The following is a 22770-nucleotide window of genomic DNA, read 5'->3' on the forward strand; positions in this document are numbered from 1 at the left end:
ATACATGTGGCTTGTCTGGGTGTCGTTACTTGGATACTGATCTCCTGGGGTAACTCTACTTGCTTCACCTCTAGAACGAGAGTAAATTGAGTGCCCTCTCTGCACACACACATACTACATATATACACTTGTACATACATACATATATGTATGTATATAAAATATTTTGTGATAATCATTAGTGCTATTTACCAAATATTTCCAGCTCTCTGCCTCCTGAGCTTATGCCATCATGGTTCCTTTGAATGTAGGTGGGGTCATATGGCTGCTCTGGCCAGTGAAGTTGAAGACAAGTGACTTTGTTCCTCTTAAGCTGAGGCTTTCATTGCTGGCATGAAATCATGAGAGCTCATTTTCTTTCTGCATGTGACCAACAAGGTCTGAGATGATGGCTGCTCCATCACCTGAATACCTGAATGACTAACTTGAGCAGACCTCATCCCCCCACCCCCTACTAACCTAGTGGACATGTAGCATAAACAAGAAGTACTTGTTTTAAGCCCATGAGACTATGGGGCTGTTTGTTATACAGTATAAGCAGCCTAGCCTGACTGATACACTTTATAGAGTTAAGTCCTTTTTATGCAAATACTATTTCATCCCCCAAATAAAGTCTGGTACTATTGTCATGCCCATTTTATGAATGAAAAAAATCTAGGCTTAGATAATTTATTAATGTGTCTAAGGTCACTGCAGATGACTAAGGCAATTTTCTATTCCACACCTCTGTGGCTCCAAATCCTGGCTCTAAACGAGCACTCCACCTCTGTTCTCTCTGCCCAGGAGCTTTCTGAACTGAGAGGAAAATAACACTTGTTACACATTCTCCCAAAACACATAGTTGCTTCATCATGTCACTTCACATATAACCTCAAATTTCCTGTTGAACTTAAAACCCATACACTAAAAAATAAACATTTTGACAAACCACTATAGCATCATAAGTGATCGTTTTATAGTTAGCATTCTATCACTTTCTAGAAAATACAACCTGGTTAATATAAATCTTTCTCACAGCAAGTAGCCCTCAGCTAAGAAAATTAGTTTTATTAACCAAAAAATCATTCTTGGAATTGATGGCTATGCAGATGACCTTTGGCCTACTGTAATATAGCAATGTGTCTAGCACAGTAAAAATGCCAGAGTAAGACAGGTCCCACAAAAGGCAATAAAGGCACAACATTCCAAAGACAAATGCACTTGAGACACAGATGACAGCCATGGGAAGGGGGAGTAATCAGTTATAAGAAATGACAGGGTTTTGGCAGCCTCAGTTACTTTAACTGACAGGACAAATAAAACTAATGTAAATTATTTTTTTAAAGAACAAGTCACAAGAGTTACAAATATAAATCAAAATTAGTTTTAGACTTTGATTTAAGTCAGCTGGGTGTCCCTCCTTTTTCAAGGCACTGAGGTCAGCATTTCCCTGTTACAAACATTAAAACTTACTCTTCTACAAATTTTTCTTGGGTCGTTTGGTTTCCTCTGGGTTTTGGTCTTCTGTTAATGCTCTCAGACTTACTTTGCCCTCCCCACATTCTTTGAGGCACATCGTCATCTAGGAGCACTTTCGGTTAAGTCCAAGTACCCCATGAATCGGATTGGGAATATACAGGATAGTCCATTAAATGGCCATTGTTGTTTCAAATGCAGATTGCTCTAAAAAGATTGCAAACTATTCTAACTTCAGACTTTCTAAATTTGGATCCTAAAACACTGACATGACTTACTTCTAAGATGTCCATAGGTATTTTCAGGGAGACAGAAATGGAAGTCTTTCTCACACTATGTTTACATTTATTTTGTGGCTAGAAATAAGAAACAAAGCAGCAAATAAACAAAATGAATACTCTCCTCTGATGAGATTTCTTCACCCAGCATATCACTGCTAGAATGGGGATGAGCAAGTTCCCCTTTATGTGCTGGGCAGACAAAGGTATTGCGATCCTTGATAAAGAACAGGACACAGACGCAGGGGCTTTTGAAGTCTAGTGGCTTAATGTTCAGAACTTGGCTTCCTCAAGATGAAGGTTCAGACACAATTTAGGTCAAAGGTTAAAGAAGTCTGCCACTTCAGTGCACAGATAAGGGTTTGGAAGGTGGCAGTGGAGGCCTGGCGGCTGGGCCAGGTGGGGAAGACAGAGGATAAAGAAGACAGGGCCCCACCCTCCACTATCTGCCTCTGCTGTCTCTAAGAACTAATGTTCATTAAACCCCTTTCCCTTAATACTGAAGAAAAATTCATGACAACCGAAAAAGTAAATCCTACCTTTGTCCTAGCAAACTGGGGCAGCATCCACTGTTCCCGCTGTTGGTTTTCTGCAGCGTGGGCTTCCCACGCTGAGTCGCAGGTGTTTATGAAACTGTGTGTGGTTGGACTTTTCCTTTTTCCCCATCTGAAGAAGGCGCCTGTGTCTCTCAGAGAGAGACTGAGTGGCCGGGTGTTCCTCTCCCAAGACTCCCAAGTGAAGGAAGCAGATCTGAGGTCCACTCTGCGCCAGTCTGACTTGGAACCAAGGCACCCCACACATATAGCGCTGCACACAGAGATGCCACCGCCACATAAAAGCAGCTTAGAAGCACAGAAACTTATTTTTTTTTACAACCGGTTTTAATGGGATTGGATTCAGTGCTACAAAATTCACTAAGTCTGCCTTTAAAAAAAAGAAATCCATTCACATTTTCCCCGGCCTTCTGGTTCTCTCCCCAGACTCATCAGTATGGCCAGTTAACAATTCTGTGTTAATTGTAAAGCCAAGATAAGGATTTTCTTATATACGCAGTAAGACAATAGCAGTCTTTGGATACAGTTCTGAGGCATCAAAGAAGGGTAGCACAGGCTATAGATGTCAGTGCAAACACAGAAAGTAAATCTCCCCTACACAGGCAGGCGAGGTGGCATTCATGATTTCCTCTGCGCACACGGCCTCAGAAATGGAGACAAGTGTTCCCAGGGCAAGATTTTTGTAAAGGAGGACTCAATAACCGGTACAAAAGATGATTTCACGTGTGTGGTCCCGTTGCTAGAGCCAGGGAATAAGAGCAAGGAATTCTTGGGTCTTGTGATTACATCTATTGCCAACTCACTGTGCGCTCGAGCCTTAGTTATTCTCCACCTCTGTTTTCATGACTATGAATGAGTATGAGTCAGCCACCAGGCAGGGCAATAAACCTACAGTGGGGGCTATGTTCTCCCTCCACCTTAGCTAGCCTTTTTGAAATACCTTTGTTTACCCCCTTTCCTGTTAACATAGGTAATAAACAGTTGAGGTCATGGCCAGACATGGAGTTGGCACCCCAGAGGGAGCACACATTCCCCAGGTCACACAGCTGTGACCCCAGTTCCCCACTTCTCTGTGTTCGAGAGATGCATTGCCATTGGTTTAAAATGCTTCTGACTTAAAAGAGAAAAATCTCACCTCAAAACACGATAACTCCATTTGAGAGGGAATTAAAGAGTAGGGACAGGAAGGCAAGTACTGGATTTAATTACCCGCTCTACTCTCACTAGTGTGCGAGTGCAGATAATTAAATTCAACACCGGCCTGCAGCCCGGCTTCACAGGCCCAGGGGTCATCTAGGCATGTGGGTAAGTGCAGAGTCTGATTCACTGGGCTGGGGGGCCTCGAGCTTCAGCATTTCTAGCAAGGCCCCAGGTGATGTGATGTGGGTTTCTGGACTACTGCAAAGAAGCAGTATAATTTGTGGTTCAAATCCTGGTAGCAACAATTGTCATCACAAAAAAAGTTACTTAATCTAACTAACCTCAGTTTTTTTCTTCTGCAAACTGGGCTGTCATGGGTATCAACTAAGATGGTGTCTTGGAAATCTAGATGCAAAATGATGAGGGCTGAGAGAAGGCATTGGTAATAGGGGTGGACACAAAAGCGTATACTCCTGAGACAGTAAGGTGGTTGAATCAGTATCGTTGACCGAACGCAGAAAGTAATGTGGAGAAAGAGTCAAGGGTAATCCCTGGATTTCGGCAGCGGATGGCCAGGTGAACACACTTGCATTCACCAAATATAGAAGGAAGCACACAGTGAGTGAGGAGAGGGTCGCACTAGGGAGAAGGGGCAAATATGATTTGGGACACATTGAGGTGGGGACCTGGGCTGGGCATGGAGGTTTGAGAACGTTCACCGTCGGGAGAACATGTGGGGTGACAAGAAAGGAGAAACCAGGCCAGAACCCTGGCAAACACTCATGTTCAAGGAATGAGTGGCAGGAGAGAATCTACAAGGGAGAATGAGGAAGAAGACAGACAATGGTGTGGTGGTTGCCAGAGGGAACGGGGTGAGATGTGGTGGGAGGTGGAGGGGGCCTGATATATGGTGACAGAGGATGGTTTGGCCTTGGGCGCACAGTACAACATACAGCTCTTGTATCATAGAAAGGTACACTCGAAGCCTATATGATCCTATTAATCAATGTCACCTCAATAAATGTAATAAAAATTTTTAAAAAGAAGTGGAAAGAAACCAGGCCAGTGTGGTACCCTTCTGCTGGGAGGTTGCGAATGGTAACACTGACACAGATTAGCTGAGTAGAAAAGGGAGCGTGTTTGGGGAAAAAAATAGTAAATTCCATGTTTCGTATACTGATTTTGAAATGTGGAACAATGAAATACAAGTTTGGAAATACAAGGTAGATGCACCAGCAGAACTAGACAAAGACCCTTGAGAGACAGCAGCATTTGGATGGAACCAAAAGAGACAGGAAGGGTGAGGGGCAGTAATTAGGAGGTGTCGTTGGGGGAGGGGAGCCAGGAAACCCACGCAGAAGGTGGTCAGAGGCAGGGGTGGCAGCCAGAACATGAGTCCCAAAGGCAAGGTAGGTGAGTTTCATCGTCAATTTTTATTTTTAAAATGTGGCCATAAGAAAAGCTAAAAAAAAAAGCAAACAAACAAACAAAAAAACCCCACAAAATTTCCTCCATGAAAAAATGTAAAAATCTTTGAATACAATATCATAAGTATTAGAAATTGAAAAAAATCAGAAGAAAGTTGGAGTGAACACTTAAATCTGCATCTCTATATTGAACTAATTGGAAAGTTCAATAAAGCAACTCTTTTGTAAGCAAAATGGCAAATAGCTGATCTACATACTTTTGAGCACAATAGGCCAAATAATTGGTTGGTTTCAAGAAGTCCACATATGCCTAAGACCTGAGTCATGCTCCTTTTGGACACCCCAAAATCCTGTTACTCCTTTAACTTTCCCTGCTTTTGCAGCGACCAGAAAGCCAACACCAGTCCCTACATCTAGAAAAAGTCAAGTAAAAATCTAATGTGATACAGAACAGAGTGTGTGCTAGGGTCAAAATGAACAATAAGACCTGGTAGCACAACTTCGTCTCATTCATCTAGACATCCCAGGCTTTAGCGAGCCCGGGACCCAGCCCACACAGCCACTTCACAACTGTTTGTTGAATGAAAGGCAACATAAAATATTGCATTTAACAAGCTCTGCCCAAATCCCACTACTTCAGAGGGCTTTTCCTGATGAGTCCCACTCTCAGAGAGCACTTTGTGCTCATGGATTTCTAAATAAGCTTTTAATCTTCCCATCTTGCAATTATTATTATTCATGTGTTGTTTTTTGATTACTCTCTTATTAATTGCGTGAGTGGGTGCACGCACGTGCACGTGCGCTTTACTTCCTCCTCTGACAAGAGGTCCCTTACGTCAGATCCTTCATTTCCCTCTACTCGGAATTCCCAAAGTGCCTTATGCAGGTCTGGGAACAGTGGATGCTTCAAAATACTTGTTGATGAAATCTCTCTCCTTGGCCTGGAAGGCACCGTCATATATTTTAATTGCTGCCAATAATTCTCTTGTCATATGCCCCTAGTACATATCACAGAAGAATGAAAAATTAGAAATATTTGAGTGCCAGGATTTTGTAATAGAATACATTTCTAAGAGAATGAAGACTTGATACCTTTCTGGAAGTCTAGTAGAGCCTTTATTGTGTGCCAGCAAACTTGCACATACACCTAAAAACTAAAAAAAGGTAGATAATACATCGCATCCAAGCTGGAGATCTTACATGTCAGACACACACTGCATTGGTAATTCTGCAAGAACACGGGTAGACCACCCTCCCTATTTCACGTGCAAACACACATATTGTGGAAAAGACCCAAAGTACCAATCATGTAAACTAAATGGATTCCTTATGATTTACTTAAAAGTAAAAGTAGACATTTCCCCCATGAGCATTCATTTAAACAAGATCTTTTTTGGAAACAGAAGAATCAGTTCTGTTTAAAGCAACAATACTAAAAATGGCTAGGTGCTCCCTGCTCATTTTTAGGGATATACAAACATTAAAAGGCAATCTCTGTTTCTCTTCTGGCAATCCTAATTACAGTCTTCATGTAATTATGTAACTAAAGGGTGTGCCTTTTATAGGCTCAGCATGAAATTCACTCGTTCATTCAACAAATACTTATTGAACACCTACTACGTGTCGGACACTGATCTAGGTGCTGAGGACACACGAGAAGAGGCAACAAAGCCCCTGTCCTCCGCTACCATACTCTGATTTAATAAAATAACACCAGCACATGGCATTATATTTTTAACTTAAAGAAATTGCTAGAGGGTTAATTTTTTCCCCTGGATTATTGTTGAATATTTAAAATTAAGAACAACACTGGTAAAGTGAAGGCATAATTGTCATTCATTTAACATTTTTAAAGTATTTTTTTCTGATGCAGTGTTTTAAGCCCGCCAAATCATAATCACATAAAAGAACTACTTCTTATTCTTACATAAGGGGCATATATCGAGCCTCTTAGGAAATGCACATTTTTCTAATTTTTTAGCCTTTTATGACAGATTACTTGGGGTCATCTTTAACCAACAGCCTGATTACACACCAGGTTAATTAACATGGAATCTTTTCTAGGATTCATAACAAAGGATTTACTTACAAAAACTTCCTTGACTTATCAAAAATGAGTTTTGACCCAGACGTACTAGTTTTATTTTTCTCTATGAAGCTAGTGGGATGAACAAAGTCTTCCTGTGCCAAGTCTTAGTTTCAGCTCACCACAGATAGCCGTGCTTTGAAAAGAAGACCGTTTGAGTGATGGATGCTTTTGGCCTACATGTTGACCTATTGTTCTGTTTCCCAAAGCCGTTCATGTTGAGGTTATTGTAACGAAGCTCAGCCATTGAAAACCTGAAGCGACGCATCGTAGCGTGTGCTTATGATGTGACATGTTTATTATTTTTCTTTCTGTTGGTTTCATGGCACATTCCCACGGTGGCACATGAGTAACTATGTATGTTTGTTTTTGAGGTGTGCGAGTTGGCTCAGACAGAGGCAACAGCACTAGCCTCACCTGGCGCCTGGAAGCTTATTAGAATTCCAAGAACCGTAAAGGACCGAAGGAGGCCCTAGCACCTTTCAGCAATATGGCCCGATTCCCCTAAACAAAGACTTTGATTTAAAGCTCATTTATTCACAGGACGAGTAATTCATTTGTGTGCGCCCTTTGCGACAGACAGGAACAGACGAGTCATGTTATGGGAATGCCAACGTCCAAACGCAGTCTCTTCACCACATCCCTGTAAAAGCCGACTCTGTTGTTCGCTGCTATTACTTAACAGAGGAGCAGTGATCCCGTAAGAAAATACTTCATTTGTTTCTAACATTTACTTAAAAATACGCTTTAGAAAACAGTTCGCCTCTCGTTAAAGCACCAAATATTAGAAAATCTACTTGGTTGGTGTTTTTGAGGTCTGCTACCTTGTCACATTTTCCTTCCATTAGAGATTGTGGCTTTTCATTGGTTCTTGATTAAAATTCCTTGGATTGCCTCAAAGTGCAATCCCTTAGACAAATTTAGTTGCCTTCAGAAAAAAATTAAAAAATGCCAGCAATAGAAAGCCAGGTAGGAAAACAAGCACTACTCTAGAAAGCAGCAACCCTGGAAAGACAGTTTTGTTAGTGGAAACACATTAGTCTTTCACAAACTAAGCAACAATGATATTTACGGAGCAGTTTATAAAAGGTCAATGCACGGCTTCTGCCAAGAAGTGATGTATCTCCTTGTAAAAGGAAAAACGGATTTTTAAATGGGGATCCATAGACATGCTTTCAGGGTTCTAGGACTTTGGGGATATTTAAAACATTTTGAATTGTTTTATTTCACTAACAGAACGAAGATTAAACAGTCAACCTTTTAGCAGTTACGAAGACAACTTTTCTTTGCAGTGATAATTCTCAACTGAAAGACAGTTATAGAATAAGATCCCAACTTTCAGGTCAGTGTTTCCCAAAGTGGACGCCACTGACGTACTGTGGGGTGTGTGACGACTATTCAACCCTTTCACGAGGGGTCCAGCCACAGTATTCAAGTTGGAGAACCCGCGCTCTGCAAAGTGACCCTCTGCAGCCGGGCCGGCAAAGGTAGAGGGCGCCACCGTGAGGCTCCCATTTCAACGCTTGTCATTTCAATTGTGGCGGGTTGGAGATCACAGGGAAGCAGTGCTATCTGTGGAAGAGACATCAGACGGTGTAGTAAAAAGGGTAATCCATTTATTTTTAGAGAAGTTTTCCACTCAGAGATCATACATGCTGCAGATCACAGAAACACATGCAAGCATGAAATTTAATTTTTAGGAACTCTTTCCTGGGGCTTCCACAGAAAGCAACAGTGAAAGGGAAATGATAATCATGACAAAGCAATTACAGAGGTTTGGGGGAAATGAAAAACTTTGCAAACATGCAGTTTAAAAAAAATTTTTTTTAAATTTTTTTAACTAAAAAATCACTCAAGCTGCATTATTTTATCTCAAAGGAGCTAAATCAACATGGCAGAGACAATACTTTTAAATTTTAAAATAGTTAAGAAAGAATGATGAGTGTGTTCCCCCTACCATGTGATTTCCCCCCCCATAGTAATTCAGAACTAATAAATGTGATAAATGTTGACCTACTAGGCCTCCAACAGATGGAACGAACCCTGTGGTAAAACAAAAGCAATACATCTGTGCTTTCGGCATGAAATGAGTGACAGATTAAGGTGAGGTTTCCCTAGATTATTAAGAGGAAACAAAGTAGATAATATTAATGTTTATGCACAACTGCATGCCATTTTCAGCAAACAAATATGGCAAGTTAAAAAAAAAAGAAATTGAACTATTATTTTTTCCCACGGGGGCGGGGGGGTAATTCCCTCTCCATTAAAAAAATATTTCTGAAAAAATAATAAAAACTTTATATTCCCTTTAAGTTTTCTGACACCCCTTTCAATCACATGTCTTGAACTAAACACTCAGTGAGTGTTCATTTCAAAAGAAAAGGCTTGGCATGCCTCATAGTGTCAGAAAGAACACCAGTACAGTAGGATAGTGGCTTACTGAAATGCCCCCGTATTTCATCAGTCTGCGACAGAGGGTGGACTTTTCAAAGCACAATGTGATGGAAATTTGAACTGTAGAAGAACTATTTAATATTTATGACATTACATTATCACACTGACACCCGGGTGACTTTTTCCTTAATTAAAAAAAAAGTCTTTGGAAAGAACTTTCAGCTGAAGTACAGGCCAAAATGGTAACTTTTTAAAAAAAATACTGGATAAAATAGCATGTAAAAATCCATTTATCAGTATTTTGATATATCGATATATATCTATATATATTTGTATTTGATGTCATGTATATTTCAGCAAAGTCGCTACTTGTGCTACACTGACGTAACACTTTCTAGGTCCAGTGGAAAACAGGGAGGTCTCGAAAAACAAAATTCTTACATGTCAGGTTTTCCAAACCGTCATCAGGGCAACAAAACCATCTATCAAACTGTCGATATCTACAGCCACCGCAGACACGGGAAACTGCGAGCGTGTCTGTGCCTCCTCTCGGTGCTAATCTCACTCCCGGAGCCGTGAACACCGCGGCCCAAGTGACAGCCTGGCCACAAATCCGTCTGGCAGCTTCATTAGACCTCTCTCGCCCGACTGATTAAACCGCAGTTAAGGCCCACTTTTGTTTTTTCAAGCCTTTTGTTTAAATTAAAAGGTCATGTTTTCAAGCAAATGATCTGCCGCTTCCCTCAGTCCAGCACCATAACACAGTTACATTATCACTACTGTTACCCCAAGTGGTGAGCCAGCTGCCCAGGCAGGCAGACGGGGGGCCCCTTCCCTGGGCACAGCCAGCATGTTGGGGTGGGAGGGGACTGTTGATCTAGTTGCAGAAGAATCTAGTGAGAGGGCCTAGCTGGGGCACCTTGGAGTTGCTGTTTAGTAAAATCCTAGTGGTTCTTAATGGGGAAATTGGGTTTTGGTATGTAGGACACACCTACAATTTGAACTTTCTTCCTTTAAAAGAAAAGCCATTTTAGCAGAGGCTTTTTTTCTTTGAGTTAAGTGGACACCATTTCATAAACCTCCATATTTGATCACTATCTATTTTTTTGAAAACAACCACAAAATCAAATTTCTCAGAGCATGGATTATGGCATCAAACAATATAATAGAAATAGACACCCTACTTTAAATAGTGTCTTTAAATAGACACCCACTTTATTTGCTAACTTTTTACTCTCGTGTAGCTTCAGGTTCATATTTTGTATAAAACCGAGAGCAGGGGCACACTCGTGATCCCCTACTGTGGCATTCGAGCCAAACCAGGAAATGTGGGAGACTTCACCCATTCCTGATGGCAAATGCAGGAGACCCTCCGGAAAGATGAGCCACGGCTGGGCTGTTCTGACTTTGTGCTCAAAGACCGAAGGCAGCTCCCCTCACAACTCACAGCAGGCCCAAGAGGGAAACATCTAAACCCTAGAGACTGTGGACGTGGGAAACCCCTGTTTCAGTACAGGAGAGGAGACACTGTCTGTTCGCAGCCTGTCCTTGCCTTGGTTCCACACGGTGTGTATTGTTTGTAGCACCTGCCTTTGTTTCACAATGTGTTTACCTGCCTCAGCACTACACCAGCACCTCTGTCACGAGGTGCAGGAAGAACGCCGGGTCAGGAACGGTCGACGCAGGTGCTGGGACTGAGTGAGGAACCAAAGTCTCATTTCCTAGTGCTGATATTTTTCACTTGTTAGGTTTAGAATTTTATGCTTTTATTTGTTGCTAAACTCTATGCGAAATCAATTTTTGGATTAGATTTTGTCTTTTTTAAAAAAACATTTTCAATTATAATTAAATCCTCCACAGTTATCAGAGGTTGAGTAGAAGCGTGTTGGCGAACTCCCACTGAGCGTCAGTAACTCAGTGTGAACGGGGTTAGTGAACCGCATTAAAGAAATGGTATATTGCCTTTTCCTTTTCATGTCAATGGGACACAACCTATAATACATAAATCTGCATATGTATGCTGCAAATAAAATTCAAAAGTAGTTTAAAGAGGCCTACGTGTTTACATACTCAGAGTGTAAACAATTTCCAGGTCCTCAAGAATATTGCTAGGTGGTGTTCTGTACCACAAAGCCCAAGTTCTTGAAATGCGTTTGCGTGTCAGCCCACTCGTGGGAGATGTTGCTCTCATTGTGATGTGGTGTTCACACATGGGCAGCGATGAGGAAAAAGAATCAAATTTTTTAATAAAGTAAAATTAGTGACTTTTTCAACTTTCACTTCTCTAACTTTCTGATACTGAAAATTAAAACAAAACAAGAAAACATATGTAGAAAAATAAAGTTCAGGTAATGTTAAATCAGGTCATTATTTAACCTGAAAAATATAAGTTTAAATAAAAGTAGTTTTAAATGATTCTAGCACTTAAAAACTAGATTAATTATACAAATATCTTTGGAAAGATATTGAATTCCAAAGTATATTGATCTGTTTGTAAATTTCATTAATTAAAATAGAGTTTATCATTAAACACTTTAAAAATTTCCATAAAAAGCATATTAACACACACCCTAGCGCAGGATCTCTGAAGGTCATTACGAGAGTATGTCCCTGTTGTAAGTTCCATGCAGCGCAAACTCCAAAGTAATTTTAAACCTTAACATTGATCTAGATTGCTTAAGTAAGGAAATACGTATGTAAAGGGCCTTGTACTTAGTGTTTAGCAATTTTTGGTTGTTATTATTTAGTTATTACAGTAGTTTCTAGATAAATGTCAGACTACTCAGGATCAAAGTCATTGATATTCTATAACTTCTATTCCTGATCCCGTATTTCAATAAAATAAGCCAATCATTCCCTATGGAAAACAAATAAATAAGAGCAAATAATTTCAAAAGAATTTTTAGCTATTAAAACCTTCTTAAAATTAATTTCAATAAGCTTAGGTCCTACAATTTTCCCAAATAACAGTGCCAGATTGGCAGGGAGAAAATGAGATATTTTTGCAATTTTTTTACAATGTTTTTAACTCTGAAAATAAGAATCTATTTTCCATTTGAAATTTTCTATCAAGTGAGTCTGCATCCAAAAGATTTATAATTTATTCCATTTGTTAAACATGTAAGGTCTAAATGTGTTTTTGAAAAAAATCTGTTAATATTGACAGACATTTGGTAAAGCAATGTCAGTTATATGCAAAAGGCATTTTAAACAGGCTCTTTAATAAGGTAGGAGATGAAAAAACACCAGTACACAAGAGTATGTGTTTAATTAGGAGGTATACTGTACTTAGGAACATTCTAATGAATAATAAATGATGTTTTATTTCCTGTGTCTGAGACACAAAGCCAAATAATCAAGAATCAAAGCAACTCAAAGTCTTAGGTAGCAATCAGTAAACTTGGGCAAGACCCTTTTTCCCTCTCAAGTTTAATTGGCTCATTGTTCCCAGGAACTATAAACCATGGGGTTGGTGGCAGTGCTGAAGTTTACTTCTATAAAGGAAGATTAACATATTCTGGAACTTTACACTAATCCTTGTTTTGAGTTAATTCAAGCAGATTGGATTAGTAATTCTTACCTACCACCCACTAGAAGAGACCCCAGCTTCTTTTCTTTGACAACCAGGGGTATTATACACCTTCTGAGCATTATCTCCCACTGAAAACATGCTCAGAAAAGAAATTGTGTTAAAGGGGAAAAAAAGGAACTTTTACACGAGGGGGGCGAGAACCAAGGCCTCTGAAAGCCAAACCTGGTAGTTTCTCTGTTATCAGCTTGGTGCACATTTGGTTAATGTGGGCAGGGGCGGGGCATTCTGAGAAGCCCCACGAACATTCCCTCCTCGCTGAACTGGCTCCCCTCTGCTCCCCACCTGGGGTAGGCCGCCAGAGAAAGTCGGGAGAAAAGGCTTCTCTCTCTCTCAACCCTCCCAGAACCATCTCTTCATCTTTTCTTTCCTTCTCAGTTCTCAGACATGAACCAAAAAAAAGTAACTGAATAATTCTCCAGGGGAGTGATGACTTAACCCTGCTGTAATAAGACAATGAATTTATATACCTATTCACGTGAAGTCTTTATAGAAAGAATACTAACAAGATAAGGTTTTGCCAAGCCCTGCAAGGAAGGTGGCCTATAGATTCAGATCTCAGAGGCCAGTTTGTTATCATGTGCCTGAAGACGTTCAATCTTCCCTTTATGAATGAGTACCTTACACTCTCTACCTCCCCAGTTTTATTGAGCTATAATGGACATACAATACTGTATACGTTTAAGGTATAAGGCATAATGATTTGACCTACATATATTGTGAAATGGCCACAATAAATTTAGTTAACATTTATTATGACATATACACACAAAAAAGAAAAATTATTTTCCTCCTTGTAATGAGAACTCTTAAGATCTACTCTCTTAACACCTTTCAAATATATCACAGAGTAGTGCTGACTGTAGTCACCAGGTTGTACATTACATCTGTAGGACTTGCTTGTCTAATAATGAACAGGTTGTATCTTTTGACCACCTTCATCTTATTCTCTTTGTATTCTTTTCTTTAACTTTCTAACGATCATAAACTGTGGACCACAGCTATTCATGATCTCTACTACCTTCCTGTAGAGAACACCGTCTCGGAAATCTGCTGGTAGCCTTGTTTTCTTGGTTGCTTTTGCTACGGAGCAGCCAGATGGCCCTTTTGTTAATGATGGGACATAGTTAATTGATGCTTTTATTGTTAAAAATGATTAGAAACAGATTAAAATCATCCATTTTTTATTATGTAAGCGAAAGTCTAAGTATTAACTATTGCTTTACTCCAACTAATCAAAATAATGTCATTTGAACCAGAACTGCCAATAAGTTAATTGAAAAAATTAATCTGATGTTTAAGATTACTGGACCTCATTCCTTTAAGTGGACTTTAGCCAAATGAAAACAACTACTGTATTTACTAATCATTACATGGGGAATAATGATCTACAATCTTGAGAAATTTGAAAGGACTAAGGGGGCAGATAATTAGCATCTCCTGGGCCCGAGGCACGAGGTCGGGCGGTCCCTGTGCAGCCCCAAGTGAGCAGACATTAGCTCCCGGTTGCACAGATGCAGGATCTGAGAAGGCAGACAATGTGCTCAGGGCCCTACAGCCAGCATGGAGATTTGAGTCTAGGTCAACTGAATTCCAACATTCACATTGTTTTTCAATACCAAGTGTCTTTATGTTTCAGGGAATATCTTTCTGAGAGCTACTATGTTAATGAGTTGAAAACACTGAAGAGTAAATGGATTGACCGGAGTACAATGTTACCACCCAGCAGACGACTCTGACTGAGGGAATGGGAAGAATTCAGGACCTGAGAGATGAGCGTTAAGCAAGACCCCTCCTAGAAGGTTGGGCCTCCATAGGACTCCAAAGCATTCTTGGTAGCCAGGGTTGTCTATGGTAATGAATACCTAGAAACATCGTAAAGGGATCTCCATATGCAGAGGCAAGGGCTACGAGAAAGAACATCATCTACTTCCAAATTATGCTTCTTCCTTCCCTACCCCAACCTTTCCAATATTGTGTTAACATTGGTCTAGAAACCAGCCAAGCCATCACCCCGACCTAGGAAGGAAAATCACAAAGCAGTCAGGGTCCAAGACCCAGACCCTGTCCCCCAACTCTGTTGGCCTCTTGCTAGTACCTCTGTTCCACGTGCATCGGCTCCAAAATCTTGGTCCCATTACACCTATGCTGGTCCTTCCTCTCTCCAGCCCCTCTGTGGTCCTCCACCAACACTAGCTTAACTTACCCTTTCAATTCCAGGCCCTCCCGTTAACCTCAGATAAGGTCTCCCATCTGGCCCACTGCCTGGTTTTCTAGAGCTCCTATCTGGTCCAGACGGCCACCTCTCATGGTCTCTCTTCCTGCAGTAGGGGAGTCTTCCCCGCAGCACACGCCAGCTCAGAGGAGTGGGAATCCTGCCATGACTGTGGCACCAGTGGCTTTTAGTGTGAACGTGGACTGATTCTTTCTGTTGCTCCTGCCCCAGCCATCTGTAAGACAGGGCTGGGTCACAAGACTTCCACCACACTTTCTCCGCCTGCTCCTTTCTGCTTCCCTTCTCACTTCCTTGGGGAAGGAAAGAGAAAAAAGGGCAGAATGTAGAAATAAGTTAACCTTGCTGGAGTAGAAAGCCACTTCAGGGTCCATGGAGACCAAGAGGAAGAACTCTGAAGAGAAGGAGGGAGGGAAGAGTAGGGGAGGGAAATGGATCCGCCAGAGTCCAAGTCCCCCTTCCGGGGCAGTGACAGAAATGGCTCAGTGCTGCTTCTCTTGTCCCTCTTTCTCCCACTCCCTGCCTGACTCTGAGGCTCTGGTTTCTTTCCACGAGAAAAGAAACCTCACAGTGGGAGGAGAGCAGGGGAGGAATATCTACTTTAAACCAGCATTGTCTGAACACCCAGGATTTTCCTGTCCCTGCTTATAACACCAAAGGGCCAGGCAGACCTTCCTCACAGAACGGAGACTCCTTTCCCCACGCCAGTATCTGGGATCTGGGAGCAGGGGCCTGCGGAAGTCTCAGAGCAATTTCCTGCTTCTTTTAGCTCACTGTACTGATGTAAAACATATGAACCGTTCACATGTATGCCCAGTGGCCAGGCAGGACAGTTCCGTCTATGTGTGTACATGTATGTGTCAGATGGATTGTGTACTATGTTTTTGGCTCTGGATAACTTCTCTGAACTGCTTACCTCTGCCCAACCCACTGAGCATTCTGCTCGTGAGGACGTGTGGCCACTCACCACTTGAAAAAATTAAAGGACACATTGCTTTTATGCATGCTTGTTATCTGTTCCTGTTGTCTTCTTGCTCACGATATTTTCGGTGGTGCTCATCATTCACTGAGCACTCTGCTGTGTCAGGGACGTGAAGAAGAGCTGAATCTTGTCCTCACAGGGCTCATAGTTTCGTAGGTGACAGAAGTTTGACTAATGAGGAAATAAAGTTGAATGACAAAATATCATCCAAGTTAGACCAATTAATAGGTGTCCATACATACTTGTCGTTCTTGAGTATTTATTACTAGTGTCTCCCATCAGTCTCAAAGAAGTCCTGTTTAAGAGGATAAATTCTATAGTTATCCTAGCTGTTGGGTGAGTACACACACATTCACACATTCACACTCATATACTAAACAGAGAAAGAATGCTAGAAATGCCAAATGACCACCCATATTTTATTCTTTCTAAGATCCCTTGTCTTCTCCCTTCTTTCCTTCTTTCTCCCTTTCTTTTTTCTCTATTTTTTTTTAGCATTTTAATACTTCTAACACCAGAAAGTATCTTAAATATGCTGTCATCAGGTGGCAGTTGGGATATAATTGTCTTTACCTTGACATGCATATTGAGACTTGCAGAATGGGTGTCCTGTCTTTGGGGGGGGGGGGGGGGCGATCCCAAAACCGTAACATAACACTCTTCAGAAATACAAGGTCTGTCCAGAAAGTATCCAACCATGTACTATGAAAACTAGAGACATTTACTGAAGAAGATACAAGAAACATTGTACATAGGACAATGATGCCTCAGTCTCCTTCAAAGGAGGAACCTTGGGACCTCATACAGTTCTCTCAATGCCATCGGCTGCCCCATTGTATTTTCCTGAATCTTATCAGCAGTCTAAAATCTCTTCCCTTTCAAAGTTGATTTTAGTTTTGTCGCAGGGTTCCACATTTGGGGTTTAGGGGGCACTGAATGACCTGGGTGATTTGATATTTTGCCAAAAAAACTCTGCATGAGTCAGGATGTATGACTGGGCTCCTTGTCATGATGAAGCTGCCAGTCACCAGTTGCCCACAGCTGCAGCTTTCTGAATCATCTGAACAGTTTCTGTGGAGGGATTTTCAAGCTTAACACAAAATCTGATGCAGATTCATTGCTCTATTCACTCAGTCATTTTGAATGTGATGGCCACATAGTACACACACACATTCAATGGCACCTACTGCCCCCACTGACTAGTACAGTGAAGTCATCATTGTTCATGTATGTGCACTCCAGTCCACTCTCCTTGGCTACCAAGTTACATTGATGCCACACAAACTGTTCTTGTTATATTAATAATACCTGTACTTTTCCAGACAGATATGGCATCACTTATACTCTTGGTAGAACAAGGAACACTGGGCAAAAAATATGTAGAGTAACAACCGCAAGTACAAAAATAATTCAGAAGAACTGAACACTGCATAGGAAAAAGTTTTAGAAATACCATTAGTTTTGTTTATATATTTTTTTTGTTTAATCAAAGAGTAAGATATGTAGAAATCAGTGTCTAAGTAAGTCTTAAAGAGGTCTTACACTAAATGTAAAATCAGTAAACATAAAATTTCATAATGATGCAACTTAGTACCAATGAAATAAGTGATGTCTACATCCTTTTTCCACATCCATTCTCTGTTCACTGGAATGGAATTATAGACAAGTCCTGAGGCTGAGCTAATAGAAGTATTGTTCTGTGGTGTTCTAACACTACTTCTGATGTGCATTAAAAATATTTTAATTTAGTTATAGTTCCCATATAACATATTAGTTTCAGGTGTACAACATAATGATTTGATATTTGTGTACATTGCAAAATTATCGCCACCATAATCCAGCTAACATCGGTCTGCATTTTATACCTACACATGAGATCATGCATGGGGAGAGAACACAGTTTCCATGGGATGGCAGAGTGGAAGACTCAGGGTTCTAAGTCCTACTCCCACCAGCAACCTTAAGAGACTCCCTGAACTCTCTGGGCCTCAGTTTCCTTATCTGTAACACAAATTGCATAATCACTAAGATCTCTTCTGGTCACAAAACTTTTAAAGCTAACAATGACGTGTGCTATAAACTCTAGTGTTCTCTCATTGAACTACATTATTTCAGCTGTCAAGTATGACAGCTGTATCACAAAGAAAATTTAATCACTTGTATTACCTGTAAGATATTAAAAGAGAACAGTGTGTTAGAGCAGCAACAATGCTTTTTTTTAAACCCATCAAAATAACACAAAATATCAGGTTAAGCATTATTAAAATTTTTTTCTTCTAACTTCCCCATGCTAAACACACCCCACTATCCAGTGAAAGTGCTGAGTACAGCATTATTGGGTAACCTCAGGAAACGCTGATTTCTGACTCTGTTATTTGTTCTGCAGGTTGAATCTCTCTGTGTGGAAAATGTGTCAGTCAATTTCTTAATTTCCTCTCAAAGAAAAAGAAAGTGGTCACCAGGTAAGCAGGCCAGACCAAAAGCATCCCACAGCTAAGAATCAGAGTGCAAAGAAAAGCAGCTTGTTGTTCAGAATTACCTGAAGTTTCTGTTATAGCACAATGTAGACTAAATATTCAACTTTACAAAAAAAATCTACCAACTCAAGAAAAGAAGGAAGCACGTGAGAGACCTACAGTAACCTGATGACAATGACAGCAGCTCTAATGAGGCTGGGTGCCAGCTCCTGTATGGCATATCAAGGCAGCCATTCTTTGCTTTGTCCTAGTTGGGTTATTCATTTCTTTTCATCGCATCTGCATAGCAGCCCCAGGATGTTGGTGCTTCTGATTTCTGCAAAACATGTAAACAGTAAGAAGCAGGAAAAGGAAAGAAAAAGCTTTTGGGGGCTTTGGAAGTTTAGTATTTGCAAAATATACAACTTTCTTCTTCTCCTCCTCCTCCTCCTCCTCCTCCTCCTTCTTCTTCTCCTCCTTCTTCTTTTTTGGTGAGGAAACAGAGGCAATTAAAAATAGGTTATCGCCCTGGCTGGTGTAGCTCCGTGGTTTGAGCTCAGGCTGTGAACCAAAGTGTCGCAGGCTCAATTCCCAGTTAGGGTACATGCCTGGGTTGCAGGCCATGACCCCCAGCAACTGCACAATGATGTTTCTCTCTCTCTCTCTCTCTCTCTCTCTCTCTCTGTCTCTCCCCCTCCCTCCCTTCCCTCTCTAAAAATAAATAAATAAATAGATAGATAAATAAATAAATAAAATCTAAAAAAATTAGGTTATCTAGGGTCACAAAGGGAGTAAGTGCCTAGAATTAGAATAAGTCTGATTCCTAATCACTGATTAAATGCAAAATTGAGCTCTCATTTCAACAACGACTGCATCAGGATTTGCACTAGAGCAAGACAATTTCAGCATAGACAAAAGGGAAATTTTCCTAACATGAATATGTACGGTAGTGGAGTATGCCAAGAAGGGAGGATATGCAACTTCTGCCTTGTCAAAGAAAGGTGCCAGTGAACGTGTTCATTCTATGCAACTGCTGTTGACCCGATCCTGTTTATTCCTGGCCTGCTCTCTGACTGCTTCCTTCTAGTTGCCTTCAGCAACTGGTACTTCCTATTTTGTTCTGTCATTTTTATGTGTCTCAAAATACCTTATCCATACTTTTAAAAATGTTGTGCCCCAATCAAAATGCAACACCCCAAAAGTGGTCTGACCAATAAAAAAAATAATCCAATTAAATCCCTTTTTCTCTGAATGAAAATATTAATGGAACCAATGCCCCCTGTACCTTTTAATTTTTTTTGTAAACTTTTGCCTTATTTTGACCTCAGTCCAAATACCTGAAGCACTCGTGTGCTGTTATGCCATAGTTCCCCTCTCCTATACTTGAGTTTCGGACCCAAGTGCAGGATTTTAGATTTTTTTCTTACTGCATTTCTTTTTGTTAGATCTGGTTCATTGAGATATTTTTGGATTCTACTCTGCCATCCAGCAAATAGTTTTTCCAACCAGCTCCAAACTATTTACAAATGTTATTATCATACCTGCTGAGTCATCATCCAAGTCACTGATAAAAATGATGAGAGCAGAGAAGAGAACTTTGGTAACATGGGCGTCTAAACCTCCCCATGGGGTGACATTCACAAATAGCCCCTGTACCAGTCAGGGTTCAACCAGGAAAATAGAAACCACCCTGAGTATTTAAGAGGGAGAATTTAATACAGGGGAGTTGTTTCACTGACCATAGAAGATCTGAGAAGGCAACCAGGTATAGCAACAGCAGGAAGTCATTGTCAATCATAGACTGAAGTACTCAAAGGACATGGTTATTAGTAAAAAGTGGAGCCCAGGAGGAGATGCAGCCACTGCCAGGGCTGCTAGGCAAGGCACAGGGAGGGAAAGGAATACACTCTGCTTCTCCCCTTCTGCCACTGGCCTGACCTAGCTGGAGGTCAGCTGACACCAGAACTTGAGAATCAGACTGGCTGAGGTCAGCCCTTGTGATACAGAGTAGAGGAACATGTTTGAATGTAAGATAATGTCTCCGTCTTCCTTGTAAGAAAATAAAAGAGAATGTGTCAAGTGTCCGGGTGAAGTCCAGATCCAAAATCTTGACCCTCTTTGACTTACCCTAATAGACTAATAGTCTGTCCCTTTATGAAGAAATCAGACTGGTCTGCCATAACTTACTCTTAGTGCTTTCTCACCTAAGTCCTCACAAGTCACTGCTCTATATGCATAGATGAGCAAATTACAACCTACAGGCCAAATCCTGCCTGTTGTCTGTTAACGTAAGTAAAGTTTCATTAAACACGGCCATACTCATTCATTTTTGCAATGTCAATGGCTGCTCTCAGGCAAAATGGCAGAGGTTAGTTGTTGTGACAAAGACCAAATGACCAGCAAAGCCTAATATGTTTACTACCTGATCCTTTACTTTAAAAGCCTGGTCTGTAGTTTGCAGAACCCAACTACTTCTACCTTCAAAACTTCAGACATTTTTTATCTCTAGCTTTTTTACTCCTCTTCCATTTTCTATTTTATCTCTTAGTCAATAGTGGTTGATCAGTCTCTTTTGCTCTTTCTCTCCCAGGGACCTTAAAGTGTCCCCACAGTAGCCTGTAAGACTCCATATAAATGGGCCCTTCTCTTACCTGTAACCTCATCCACCATCCCTCTGCTCTTGTTCAGTCCTGTTAAATTCCATCTTGTCTGGGTGGGTCCATTGACATAACTTCGGGCTCAAGTTCTCCTTCTGGCTCACTCCTAGGATGGGCCAGGACGCCTCAGTGCAGGGCCTCTGCACTTGTTGTTCCCTCTGCCCTAGTGGCTCTCACCCAGGTGTCTACTGGATGCCTCCCCTACCCCTTTGCTGAAGATTCACTTCTCAGTGGGCCTTTCCTGACTGTCCTACTCAAAATCACAATCACTGTCTCCTTCCCTGTAGCAGTCCCTCCTCCCCCTCTCTGCTTTACTCTTTTCCATTGCACTTACCACCCCCTGACATAATTACTTGCTTATTATCTGTTCTTCTCCCAACTCCCACTGGAATGTAAACTTCAGAAAGGCAGGATTTTGTAGGATCTGTCACTACTGTACCCTCAGAACTTATAACAGTGCCAGGCAAAGAATAGGTATACAATTAATACCTTTTGAATGCACAAAAGAAGGTCAGGACACTAACAAACTCATTTAGAGCAACCAGCTATTTTCATCATCTCTTCACCCATCTCAGGTTCTCTTGAGTGTCATCTTCTGCAAACAGGGAGAGCAGGTAAGGAATCACCCCTGGAACCGCACCAGCAAAGGGAGAACTTCCATATGGTGAGACAAAAAATAGTAAGTTAAGCATTAAGTATCTATTAGCATTTGCATACAAGTTAATTACCAAGAGGTAAACAGTCAACATGTTAAAACCCAAGATTAAAGAGCCTTGGAAGAGCCATGTCTAGGTAGCAGCTCTGGTTTCTAGTTCCCATTCCAAGCACTTGTCCCTTCCTCTTGCCCACCCATGACTCTCCTTTAACAAGGTTACTATGATTTTACCTTATGTGGGTGTAACAACCATACCCTGAGATCTTTGAGAATTTGGTTAGAACCCATTGAGCCACAGGAAGCACTTCCAGCACCCAAATCAGAAACAGTGTTTGTTCACACCTCTTCCTTTATCTTTCCTCACCCATAAGGAGGTCTTCAGGGTGACAGAATTGTAACACCTCAAACTCTTCACACATGGAGAGTCTCTGTCATGAGTCTGATGAAAGGCAACTGGTCTAAAATTTGACTGGGCACACTGTTTATTTCTGTCGGCCAGTACTTACTGGCCTTAAGGCTGTTTCCATTGATCAAGTTGCATTTAAAATTTTTTTAAATATGCATAACTACACAATATGTATTTTTTTCTAGTGTGAGGTTTTCTACTGAGCATTTTGAACCTCAGCCTTTGGCACGTTTGAAATTTTTGTACATTCTTAAAGTTAGGACTTTTTCTTTCTTTTCTTTTTTTTCAAATGAGCCTTTACTTCCAAACTATCACTTTCTTAGGAAAACACTTGTCTCGCCCTCATTGCTGTTAAGTATGTGGTTCTTTCTCATTTTTGGACTTTAAAATTATCTCTCTTTTTATTTTATCTTACAGAAACATTTTACAAGTCCTCAGGTTATAAAACATTGTTTAAG

This window comes from Phyllostomus discolor, chromosome 1 (genome assembly GCF_004126475.2).
Source record: "Phyllostomus discolor isolate MPI-MPIP mPhyDis1 chromosome 1, mPhyDis1.pri.v3, whole genome shotgun sequence".
In the NCBI taxonomy this organism is placed as follows: domain Eukaryota; kingdom Metazoa; phylum Chordata; class Mammalia; order Chiroptera; family Phyllostomidae; genus Phyllostomus; species Phyllostomus discolor.